The sequence below is a fragment of the Melanerpes formicivorus genome, unplaced genomic scaffold (genome assembly GCF_026170545.1).
Source record: "Melanerpes formicivorus ecotype bairdi unplaced genomic scaffold, bMelFor1.0.p_v2 SCAF_16, whole genome shotgun sequence".
NCBI lineage: Eukaryota > Metazoa > Chordata > Aves > Piciformes > Picidae > Melanerpes > Melanerpes formicivorus.
In genome coordinates this window covers 17,758,523-17,770,304 of record NW_027142368.1, presented here as the reverse complement: position 1 = coordinate 17,770,304, position 11,782 = coordinate 17,758,523, and the positions used below count along the sequence as shown (strand labels likewise).

Genomic DNA, 11,782 nt, shown 5'->3' with positions numbered 1-11,782 from the left:
CACCGGGCCTCGCAGGCCGCCGGTGCCCAGGCGGGGAGGCTGTGGTAACGACCCCAGGGTGTGCAGGCGTCTCGGGGGGCGCAAGGGAACGGCCGGCGCTCGCCGCGCTGACAGCGGGTCACCGTCCGCTGAGCAAAGCGGGGCTGCCCTGGTGCCCCCCGCCCGATGTGCCCTCCCAGGGGAAGAAGGGGGCGGCACCCCCGGCACCGCGGCGCCTCTGCCGGTGTCTGCGGGCCGCGGCGTGAGGCTAGGGGCCGGGCGGGGCCGGATCCGAACGAAGGAGAAGGTGAAGGGGGAAACCGGGACCGGGGCGCGGATGGGGGGGGGAGGGAGGTGTGTGTGAAGTGAGCGGGGCTGTGAGGGGGGGCAAGGGGGCGGTGACTTGCGCTGCGATTGGTCAGTGCGGCGGGCAGGAAGGCAGGTGATTGGCTATGTCGGCGGAGCGGCGGCTGATGATTGGCTGTGGACGAGGAAGCAGGAAGGAGGCCGGAGGGGCTCGCGGCTTGCGGGGAGTTCGCGGCGGCGGCGGCGGCTGCGCCTCCTCCTCCTTCTCCTCCTCCTGCTGCTGTTGCCACTGCTGCCGCCGCTGCCCGCGGCCCCGGCGCCCGCCCCCGCCCGCTCCCGGCCTCTGTGCGCCGCCTGCCCGGGCTGTGCCGGATCACGACGCCCTGAGAAAAGGGTGGGCGGCGGCGACAGCAGCAGTGGGGGCCGCCTCATCCCCATCCCGGCTGCCGGAGAGGAGGCGGTGGCAGCAGAGGAGGAGGGCGGCGCTGACGCAGCAGCGTGGAGCCCGGGAGTCGGGCGCCCCGGGAGGGCTCCCGTCGTTGGATCTCTCCCCAAGCGGGGCCTGCGGCAGCCCAGCGGCGGCGGGAGCGCGCCCCGGTGAGTCCCCACGCGGCAGTGCTCGACCTCCCGGAGGAGCGCCGCGGCGCCGCCGCGTTCCCTCCGCCCTCCCAGTAAACTCCGGCGGGCCGGGAGCAGGTGCTGCCGCCGCAGGGTGGGAGGTGGCGGGGGGGAAGCGAGGCCACCGGGAACTTTCCTCGCTGATGGAGGTAGGCGGCTCCGGCGGTGGTGGGAACCCTTGGGCACCGCGGGCGGCCGCGGCTCGGTGCCCGGCGGGCAAGCGGCCTCGGCGGCAGGTGAGCCTGGCCGCTCTCAGGTGCGGTCGGCGGTTGGGCAGCCGTTAACTTGCGAAGTCCCGGTGCGGCGAGGCTGAGCCTTAACACCCCACACCCCCTCCAGTTCCCACCGGCCCCGCCAAGCTTCATCCCGGAGCCCAGCGCTTCCCTCCCCCGAGGCGAACCCGTCCTGGCCCCCGTGGCTCGGCAGGACAAAGGCGGCGGGGCCGGCTGACAGGCGGGGCGCGGGGGCCGGAACCGGTGCGGGCTCAGGCTGGGGGATTGTTGCCCCCGGGGGTGTTGCACAACGGGCAGGGGAAGGTTCCGCGGCGCGGTGCCGGCTTGTGGGAGGCGATTCCCGGGGAAAACCGCCGGCAGCGGGTGCTGCTGGAGCTGCTCGACCCCGGGCCGGTCCCTCCCGGTGCGGAGTGGGCTCGGGACGGCAGAACGGGCTCTGCCCGTCGGGAAGTTGGCGGCGGTGATTTCGGCGTTCTGGGGGGGTCCCCCACGCCTGGACGTGGAAATAACACCCGCGCGTCCTGGGCGCCGTGAATTGAGCCGGCAAGTCCCTCGAGTTTCTTCTCGCTGGCTGCTCGGTGTGGGCAATGTCGTGACTGTCGAGTGTCGTGTCGCTGTCAGGGCAGGTGCCATCGAGGGGCACGGCACAGGAGTTTGCGTTCCCAGCGTGTTTTCACGCCGCTGGCCGCACTTTGCCACCCGTTTCCCGTGGCCATCTCTCCCTTGCCATCGGCAGCTCCCGGTGTCTCGGAGCTTGTTTCCTCTCCTCCTTTTGTGTAGTGGTGGCTCCTAATGGAGGCAGCTCTGCTGGCTCCCTCTTTTCCAGCTGCTTCTACCAGGCGCAGGAGCCAGCACATGTGACTGGGCAGATCTGGGCAGACTGGTGAGTGCTTACCGGGTGACTGCTCCACAGACAGCCACGTCCAGGGGATGTCCATACCCCGCCATGGGCATCTCTTCTCTTTATCAAGAGCAGCCTTGAGAACTTGGAAAATAGGAGCAATTGGGATCTATTCTCTTTGCCTTCTGTCCCCTCCCCTACTCATGTCTCTCTCCTTCCACAAGCCCTTACCTGAAAGGTTCTGGTTTGGTTTTGTGGTGAAGAACACAGCTGCCCCTGGTGCTGTCAGCCTGGGAGCAAGAGGCTTGGCTTGGCTGGGCTCTGGCTTGCCTGGTTAATTGATCTGTCCATCAGTTTGCCACAATTAGAAGGTGCTTGTGCCAGACAGGCAGGCTCAGCGTGCTCCTGGGTGCTGTGCTTGCAGGGCTCTGTCCTGGGGGGGCTTTCAGGGGGGCTGTTTGAAGGTTTCCAGCCGTTTGGTTGTGAGAGGCAGAATGACACAAGCTGTGTGATCGACTGATGCTTCTGAAATCTTAATGTGATTTAAATACCAGCATGCTGCTGATGGCTTTAGCAGAAGTACCCTGCTAACATATTCATCCCCAGCCATCCTTCATGTTTGGCATCTCCTGGCTACCTGAATCCTTCTCCAGCTTCAGCTGGAACTGTCTAAATACTTGCTGGCGATGGGAAATGGGGCCTCAGTCTGACTTCACAGGACCCTGTTAGATTTAAACATTGATTTCTGTTTGTTTTCCTAATGCAGTCAGTGCAGGATCTCAATTGGAGCAGCAGCAGAGGTTTCCCAGCTGCTGGTGCTCAGAATTGCTGCCCCAGTGAGGTGCAGCATCACTTCTAGGTGTAAAATCGGCTGGAGAAGGTCAAGCCTGCAGGTGACAGTGATCCACTCAGCCTTGGGAGCGTGGCTCTGCTCTGGATGCTGTTTGCTGTGGGTTGATGGTGGCAGTCTCACGGCACAGTGTCGCTTGGAAGTGCAATGTCTGGGGGAAGCCAGCCAGGGTCTTGGTTCTGTCACAGCAATGTTGTTGTTTCTGAAGCTGCTGAGGTTTCCTCCTCCAGCTGCCTCCATTAGTCTGCTGGTGGTGCTTTGCCCTTCTTGCCAGTCATCTCCATCACCTTTCTGTCTCCAGTCTGGCAGCTTTATTATTTATTTGGTTATTTTAGCCTCTCTGGGCAGAGTGCTTACGCTAATTTTGTTTGCTGCGATGGTGTTAATTGCTGCTGTGTGATTGTGGAGCTGTTGGGAGTGTGGGACACATGTGCTGGAGCTGGCTGTGGCTCTCTGATTTAGATAGTGATTATTTTGGGGGTAAGACACCCTTCAGCAAATGCTTTTCTAATATTACCACAGCACCAAAATAAGCCCTGAGCAGTAAATCTTTCCAAAGTCAACAAGTGAAAATAATTAGAAACGGTGGGCTGAGGTGAGCTGGCTCTCGGCGTCAGGCTCGGGTCAGGAGAGCATGAATGGATGGTGCTGGCTGCTGCTCCAGGAGTGGGGCAGTCACATCAAACCCTCTCACCTGCAGATGCTTCATCCAGAAGGAGATGTGTGGGGACTTTATTTCTTTATTGCTCCCACCCCCCGTCCGGTTAACCACAGTGATGCACCCCAGTGAAGTCACCACAGGAGCAACTCCCACTTTGCACCCAACCAGCTAAACTAATAAGTCACAATTATCACATTGTTAATAGCATGAAACAGCAGCTGAGGGAACACAGAAGAGATCATGTGTGTGTATATCTAGTTATAAAAACAACCAAACAAACCCTGGAAACAAGTCATAAAACTAAAAAGGCTTCAAACAGAAGCTGTGTTGTGCCGCAGGCTGGGCTAGCTGTGTAGATGGTGGCTGGGGAGGTTTGGTGTTCCCAGGGGCTTTCTGACCCTCTGGCTTGGTCTCCTGCTTCACTTTGTGGTGTCTCTCCATCCAGGCAGGTTGTAGGTGAGCTGTGAGTACATGGGTTGTATGGCAGCTGTAGGTGAGTGTCCATCTTCAGATCCTCCCTCTGGGCGTGATGGCTCTTGGGTGTTCTGGGCACAGCTGTGCTCCTGGGGGCAAGAAAAGGGAGCTGCTTCGTGGCTGGTGCTCAGCAGGGATTGTGCCCCTTGCTTCAGGGTGAGACTGCTGTAAGGCTTGGAGCAGAGGAGGATTTGTCAGGAATGCTGTGGCTGTTCAGCACAGTGTCTCTGTTCTCAGCTGGACCAAAGCATGGCTTTTAACGACAGAAAGTATTGAAATTCAGGGCCAGCATGCTCCTCTGAGTTATCTGTAAGGAGACCATGGTGATTTAACCCTCAGAGCTCTCACACTTGCAGCTCCTGTGCTGGCAAACAGCATTCCTGACCTGGGGAAGACACACTGAAAGGTAAAACTAAGGGGTTTGGTTTGTTCTCGAGATGGAAAGGAACAGGGTTGTAAACCCCACTGGGACCTGTGCCGGTGGGATGAGGAAGAGAGGTGAGGAAGGCAGTTTCCCTGCTTGCTGCTTCCCTCTCCAGGCCAGGAGTCAGCTGGACCTACAGAAAGGACCCTTCACATGTGGGACAACACGATGGGCCTTGACCCAGCTACTGTCAAAACTTGATACTGCAGCAGAAAGCTTTATTATATGGAAGTAGAAAGTAAAGTCACAGTGATAATTCATGTGACTTAAGACCCTTCCACTAGAAGAGCAGGACCATGGAAATCCTTCTGTTGCTGTGAAATTAAATGAGACTGATGTTATCATGGAAAAGTTAAAGCAAAGGATGCCATTAAGAAGAATAAATACAAATCTGATTTAAAATGAATTCATTTTGCACCTGTTCTGTCCTGTCAATATTTGTGCCGCTGGGATTTAATTCCTCTTGCAATGTGGGCGAAAACCCATTCGAAGCAGGAGAGAGCATGGAGCTGGCAGATGTGGAAAGCACAACCTGAACCTCTTCTTAAAATCCCTGAACTATTGTTAGGACAGGAATATCACTTCCAAAGGAGACTTTGAGGTGGAAGCCAGTGTGCTGGGGAGAGCAGTGCTGCTCTCCAGTTTGGATGAAATGCAGCTGAAAACGAGGGTGACCTGCCTGGAGAAGCAGCTGGTTGTCCCACGTTCAGCTAATCATTGAGGCACCCATGGAGTTTGTTTAGATCTGGCCCATCGTGTTGTCCCACATGTGAAGGGTCCTTTCTGTAGGTCCAGCTGACTCCTGGCCTGGAGAGGGAAGCAGCAAGCAGGGAAACTGCCTTCCTCACCTCTCTTCCTCATCCCACCGGCACAGGTCCCAGTGGGGTTTACAACCCTGTTCCTTTCCATCGCGAGAACAAACCAAACCCCTTAGTTTTACCTTTCAGTGTGTCTTCCCCAGGTCAGGAATGCTGTTTGCCAGCACGGGAGCTGCAAGTGTGAGAGCTCTGAGGGTTAAATCAACGTGGTCTCATTATTGATTTGATCTCCATTGGAGTCAGAAACAAGAGATGCTTCTGACTTTGGGCTTCTCTAGCCATGTGCCTGCTGGCAGCTTAGGCAGCTGTTAATCAGGCTTCTGCTGGTGGGGGACTGGACATAGAACCATGGAATTGTTCCAGTTGGAAAGACCTCTAGGGTCATTGAGTCCTATCATTAACCCAAGACCACCATGTCCATGTCTTGAACATCCTGTGATCCTGTTACTCCACCTCCCTGGGCAGCCTGTTTCAACACCTGACCACCCTTGCAGGAAAGAAATTCTTCTTAATGTCCAGCCTAACCCTCCCCTGGCACAGTGTCAGGCCATGGCCTCTTGTTCTGCTGCCAGGGAGAAACATCTTTCCTCAGCCACTTAAATGCCGTGGGAGTGCTCAGCATAACCCGCCAGAGGCACTGGACAGTCCCCCTGGGCACCCCAGCTGTGCTGCTAGCGTGCAGCACAGCAGATGACCCCCAGGAGGGTGGGTAGAGGATGTGTCAGCTTGTGGAGAGCACGGTGTGTCCAGGCTGTAGCTCTGTGCTTCTCACACGTGGCACAGCCAGAAATGCTGGTTTTAGCACTGCTTGGCACAATCTGAGATGGTTTGGAGGTGAAGGTGCTTGGTGAGGTACTCCCTGAGGGCTGCTTTTCATCTTTGGGTTTGTAGTTCTCTATCCTTGGCTGTCCCAGTGTGCTCAGAGGCAGGCATATGGGCTTTTGAGAGGGGGTTGCTGGGACACTTCCAGCCAAGCACTGGGACTGAAAGGTCTCATGGCAGTGGTGTTGGCTTGTCCCAGAATCAGTCATAGAATTGCAGAATGCACTGGGTTGGAAGGGACCTTCAGAGGACGTCTTGTCCAAACCTCCTGCAGTCAGCAGGGACATCTCCATCCAGAGCCCCAGCAAGTGTGACCATGAATGGGGCCGCTGCAACCTGCTCCTGTTGGGCAACCTGTCCCAGCATCTCCCCACCCTCACTGTGCAGAACTTCCTCCTGATGTCAAACCTAAATCTGCCCTGCTCCAGTTCCAAACCATTGCCCCTCATCCTGTCCCCACAGGTGCTTCTAAACAGCAGTCCTTCCCCAGCCTTTCTGTAGCCCCCTTCAGATGCTGAAATGCAGCTCTGAGGTCTCCCTAGAACCTTCTCCAGGCTGAACAGCCCCAGCTCTCCCAGCAGGTCCCTGTAGCAGGGATGCTCCAGCCCTCTGACCATCCTGATGGCCTCCTCTGGACCTGCTCCAGCAGATCCACATCCCTGTGTTGTGAGCTACATAGCTGGACACAGCACTGCAGGTGAGTACCCGCTGGGGTGTTAGCTTGTGCCATCCCCTGTGTTGGGTGCTGAAGCAGGAGGCTTTAAGGATGATACAGGTTGTGGTTGTCTAAGGGTGTCATGGAGCCCAGGTGGGCCTTTTTCTGCTGCCACATCCCCCTGCTCTGGTGCTCTCCTGTGTGTTGTGGGTGTCAGTGTCTCTGGAAACGGCAGATGGAGCAGGTGGCTCCTGCGGGGCTGACCCGGAGTGGGGTTTGTGTTCATGTGCGGTGTTCAGGAGCAGGGTGATGCTTCGGTTCAGAGCTGCCAGTTGCTGTACTCCTGGTGTCCCACTTCCCTCGAACAAAGGTGTGACTGAACAACCAAATGATGATTTATTCCCCCCCGCTCTGTAAGCCACGTCCCAGGAGCGCTGCTGCACCCATTGTTCTTCGAGCAGTTGGGAAGGGCTCTCTGATGCTCAGCTTTGAAACTCTGCAGCTCAGCAGGCTGCATTTATGTTTTATTATTATTCTTAATAAAAGATCTTGGCTTTTAGCAACTGCCTGCCTATCAGTATTGCAAATTATTTATGGTGCTCTTGGAAATAAAGAGGCATTTCCCTAGCGTTGATTGGAATAAAGGCACTTGGCCAGCAGCTCATCCGGGGGGGAATTATCATTTTTAAAATGAAATCGCAGCACTGGGAGGCATCGAGATGTGCTGGCATCACTGACTGTGCTGCTTCATCCTGCACACCATGCATGGCCTTCTATTGTTCCTGGCTGTGGCCTGTGCAGAGCCCCGAGCGCCACGAGTCTCGCTGCCTTCGCCTTCTCCTCTGCTGCTCATTGTGTCCCCCAGCGCCTGCACAAGACCTGCAACAGCCTGCAATTGGCAACCAAGGAAGGATGGGGAGGCTGGAGGCATGAGGGGGAAGGATGGGTTGAGTTGACTCTTTCTGCAGGCTGCTGCAGGGAGCAGGACCCAGCTGCAGCAGTGTGGTGCTGGCAGAGCCAGGAGCATCTGCCTGGGAAGTTCTTAAACCAAAGAGTCTTTTAACTAAGAGAGCCTAAAAGGGAGAGCGCTCAGCATTTCCCTCTCCCTGATGGGAGTCCTGGCTGGCTTAGGGCAGGTGAGCACATTCCTGCTGATTTAGGTTAGGGGAAACCATAAAAAGGATTTAGTTAGTGGGGTGGAGAGAGGGTCTGAGAAGAGGTCTGGTGAGGAGCAGCTGAGGGAGCTGGGGTTGTTCAGCCTGCAGAAGAGGAGGCTGAGGGGAGACCTCATTGCTCTCTACAGCTCCCTGACAGGAGGTTGGAGCTAGGTGGGGGTCAGACACTTCTCCTTAGTATCAGGTGATAGAATGAGAGGCAATGCCCTGAAGCTGTGCCTGGGGAGGGTTAGGTGGGATTTTAGGGGGGGGGGGAATCCTACAAGAGTGGTCAGGGCCTGGCACAGGCTGCCCGGGGTGGGGTGGAGTCCCCATCCCTGGAGGCATTCAAGAAACATAGACATAGGGTTTCCTGGCCATGGTGGTGTTGATGGCTGGACTTGTTGGTCTTGGAGGCTTTCTTCAACCCAAATGATTCCCTGATTCCCTCCCCCACTGCAGGGGTAGGATGGAAAGGAGTAACCAGCAATAATCACAGATTGGTAAGAGGAGAGCACAGGCTTGTGAATGAAACTGGAGTGCAGCAGGAGGGTTTAAATTTAAAACACATCAACAGCAGCAAACCCACAGCAACCCAAACCAAGCACCTAAAAACATGCAAGAGGCAAATTTGGGTTGGTTTCTTTGTCTGAGCTCAGCCAAAGTCAGTCCGCATGAGCGAGGCTGGGGGTGGCTCAGGGTAAGATGCTGTGGGTCTCTCCAAGGTGAGCAGGACAGCAAAGGCAAAGGGATTTGGCAGTGATAATCAATTTCCTTTTAAAGGCCTGCTGAAAGGGCAGTGTCAGGGCAGGTGTGGAAATCCTGACAGCTCACACAGGTAAATTCCAAACTGGAAATTCCTGAGAGCTGAGGAAGTTGGTTCCCTTCCATTCCTTGTGCAGGCGTTTCAGGGCTTTGTGCCCTGAACAATCACTTATTAACCCCAGCTCTGTCACACAGCTAATTAGCTGGAGGTGGTACCTACAATCACGAAGCACGTGCTGGGCAGGGCACATGGCAAGGCAGAGCACACCAGGGCTGCTGTCTGCCCTGCTTTCCCCTCACCAGAGCACTGCCTGCTTGCTCTCCCTTCCTCAGATGATGGGCTTCATGACAAATCTCTAGGGATGCAGTTCTTTGGGACTTCTCCTGTCCTGCTTGCAGAGATGTGAATCCTTCCAAATCCTGTTAGAGAGGACAGAGAGCTTGGGAAGCACTGCAAAAAAAAGAGAGCTATTTCCATTCCTTGCCATTTCCATTCCTGCCCATAAAGTGGAAGAAGAGCCAGGGAATAATTCCCACTGCAGAATAAATCACCAGCTTTGCTGAAATTGCAGCCTTGGCACCTGCAGGGTTGTAAAGCTTTGATAAAGTCTCTGTCCCTCTGGGTGCTGGGGAAGGAGGGAGCTGCAGGTCCAGGCTGTGGTTTGATGGCCATAGTGGTCTTAGGTTGATCTTGGAGGTCTTTCCCAACCCAAGCAATTCTACAAGTCAGCTCCTACCCAAGTGTCTGATGGAAGTAAGGCCAATCCAGCGTGGATGGCACATCCCTGCCTGCCAGAGGCTCCTCTGTGCTCTGCACAAGTGTGACTGGCATCAGTTGTCCTGCCTGAAGCCACTAATGAGCTTAGGAACTCTTGTGTTTGACAAAAATGAAATCCTTCCCTCCAAACAAGGTCGCGTGCTCGGCCTGCTGCTTTCAGGCCTGCTGCTTTCAGGCCAGCACAATGGGCAGTCTCTGACCTTGCTTCAGATGCCACCTCCAGGCTCACTGCTGAGTAATTAGGAGATCCTTAACCTTCCTACAAAGTTTGGGGGGCCTGGGGAGCGTAGAGGGGTGGGGTTTGTGCTGTTAATGTGACATATCCCGAGACTTGGCCTTGAATTTCAGGCACTGGGCTGTTCCCAACTCCATCTGTCCACTAAGTGAATGTCAATCCAATTTGAGCTTGCATATGTTTCCAGGGAAACCATTGGAGGCAGGGGGGGAGCTGGACCATGGAGGGGCTGGGAAGAAAGCACAACAGCAGCGTTTGTACTTTCAGCTACTTAAACATGATTAGAAACCTTGCTGGCTGCAGTAACCCTTCCCAGAGCAGTGCTTGCAGGACTCCAAGGTCAGATAGTTCCTCCTGGAGGAGGCTGTGTTCTGTGTGAATGAAACCAGCAAATTAAACAAACAAAAAATACAAGGGGGCAGAGCAGCTTCAGGTGCTGTCCCTGTGGCCTCCTCCCAGCTCTTGGAGCTCTGCGCTTTCCCATGCAGAATCTGAGAGTCACAATTCATCTGAATTTTTTGTCCTTCCTAGCAGGGTGGAAGACTCACACAAAATGCTGCCTGCTCCCACAGCTGAACAGAGCAGCTGTAGATGCCTCTCCCTGTCCCACCCAAAGAAGTCTTTCTACCAAGAATTAAACTCCCTTAAAAATATAAATTGGGAGCGTTTAGGTAAACTCAAGATCAGTGTCCTGGTGGTGTGAGCAGAACAGCAGAGTGTGTTAGTGCTGTGTGCTGGGGCTCTGCTGGTTTGAGGGGGGTGTTGCCTGAGTACCAGGAGATCTGTTGGGATGTCTGCTGCCTGATAGATCTGTTGGGATACCTTTAGTAGTCAGGGACTGGAACAGGCTGCCCGGGGAGGTGGTGGGATCACTGTCCCTGGAGGTGTTCAAGAAATGTGTGGGGACATGGTTTGGTGGCCGTGGTGGTGTTGCGTTGAGGGCTGGACTTGCTCTTGGAGGTCTTTTCCAAGCAATCAGATGCTGTGATTCTGGTCACTCAGACAAGGTGAAGGTGCTGCAGATCTCTGAGGGTTCATCTTGCACCCATAGCATGAGATTCCCCAGACACTTAGGAGCTCAAGGATGCTGAACCTCCCAGAGGTATGAAAGTAAATGTGTAAGGACAGGCTGAGCGTGAGGCCATTTGGGCTTGCTGGTGTTCGGTGTCTTTGGCAGATCATAGGCTCACAGAATGGTTTGGATTGGAAAGGCATCCTGTTCCACCCCCCTGCCGTGGGCAGGGACGCCTCCCACCAGCCCAGGTTGCTCAAGGCCTCATCCAGCCTGGCCTTGAACACCTCCAGGGAGGAGGCAGCCACAGCCTCCCTGGGCAGCCTGTTCCACTGTCTCACCACCCTCACTGTAAACAACTTCTTCCTAATCTCCACTCTTCCACTCAAAGCTTTCCCCTTCCATCACTGCAAGCCCTTGTAGAAAGTCCCTCCCCAGTTTTCTTGTAGGCCCTTTCAGGTACTGGAAGGCTGCTCCAAGGTCTCCCCAGAGACTTCTCTGGGCAGATTGTATCAGCAAGGAGGGTCAGCCACAGCAGAGACCAAACAGAGCTCACTGCACGGATGAGAAGCATCTCAGCTCTGTGTGGCAAAGCTGTGAGCAGGGCAGAAAGCAGCAGAGCAGCCTGGGGACTCCAAGACAGAATCTGCAGTTGGTTTCTGCTCAGGAGGAATGAGGGTTGGTCTTTCACCTCCACATTTAGAGGAATTCATCTTTAATTGAGAGCTGAGCTTCAGGAGAAGCTGGAAGTCAGCCTGGCTTCTTGCAGAGGGCTGCATTTCTGCCTGCTGATGCAGCCACTAAATGCAATGTTTGTCTTGGTTGTTGAAATGAGTAAGGAGGTGCTGACTTTGGAGCTCTAAAGTGGGAGAGTGTCGTAGTGTCCAGGACGCCGCTGGCACGCCGGGGCGTCAGGTGCTTCCTGTGACAAAGAGCTGGAGCGAGAGATGAAGCTCTGCTGCCTGGGGACGTCCTGCCTGGGTGCTCTGTGCTCTGACTGCCACATGAGGCAGAAACTCTCAGAATCACAGAATGGTAGGGCTGGAAGGGACCTCTGCAGATGGAGTCCAACCCCCCTACCAAAGCAGCATCACCCCGGCAAGTCACACAGGAACACATCCAGGTGGGTCTTGAAAGTCTACAGAGAAGGAGACTCC

General features: G+C 55.4%; 1 protein-coding gene across 1 annotated transcript in view; it reads left to right on the top strand.

Moving 5' to 3' along the window:
* Positions 1–514: 514 nt before the first annotated feature.
* Positions 515–11,782, top strand: part of BAHD1 (bromo adjacent homology domain containing 1) — a 42,281-nt gene continuing 31,013 nt past the window's right edge. The window contains exon 1 of the mRNA XM_068148526.1: positions 515–882. The gene's annotated coding sequence lies outside the window, so the exon portion shown is untranslated. The remainder of the gene's footprint in view (positions 883–11,782) is intronic.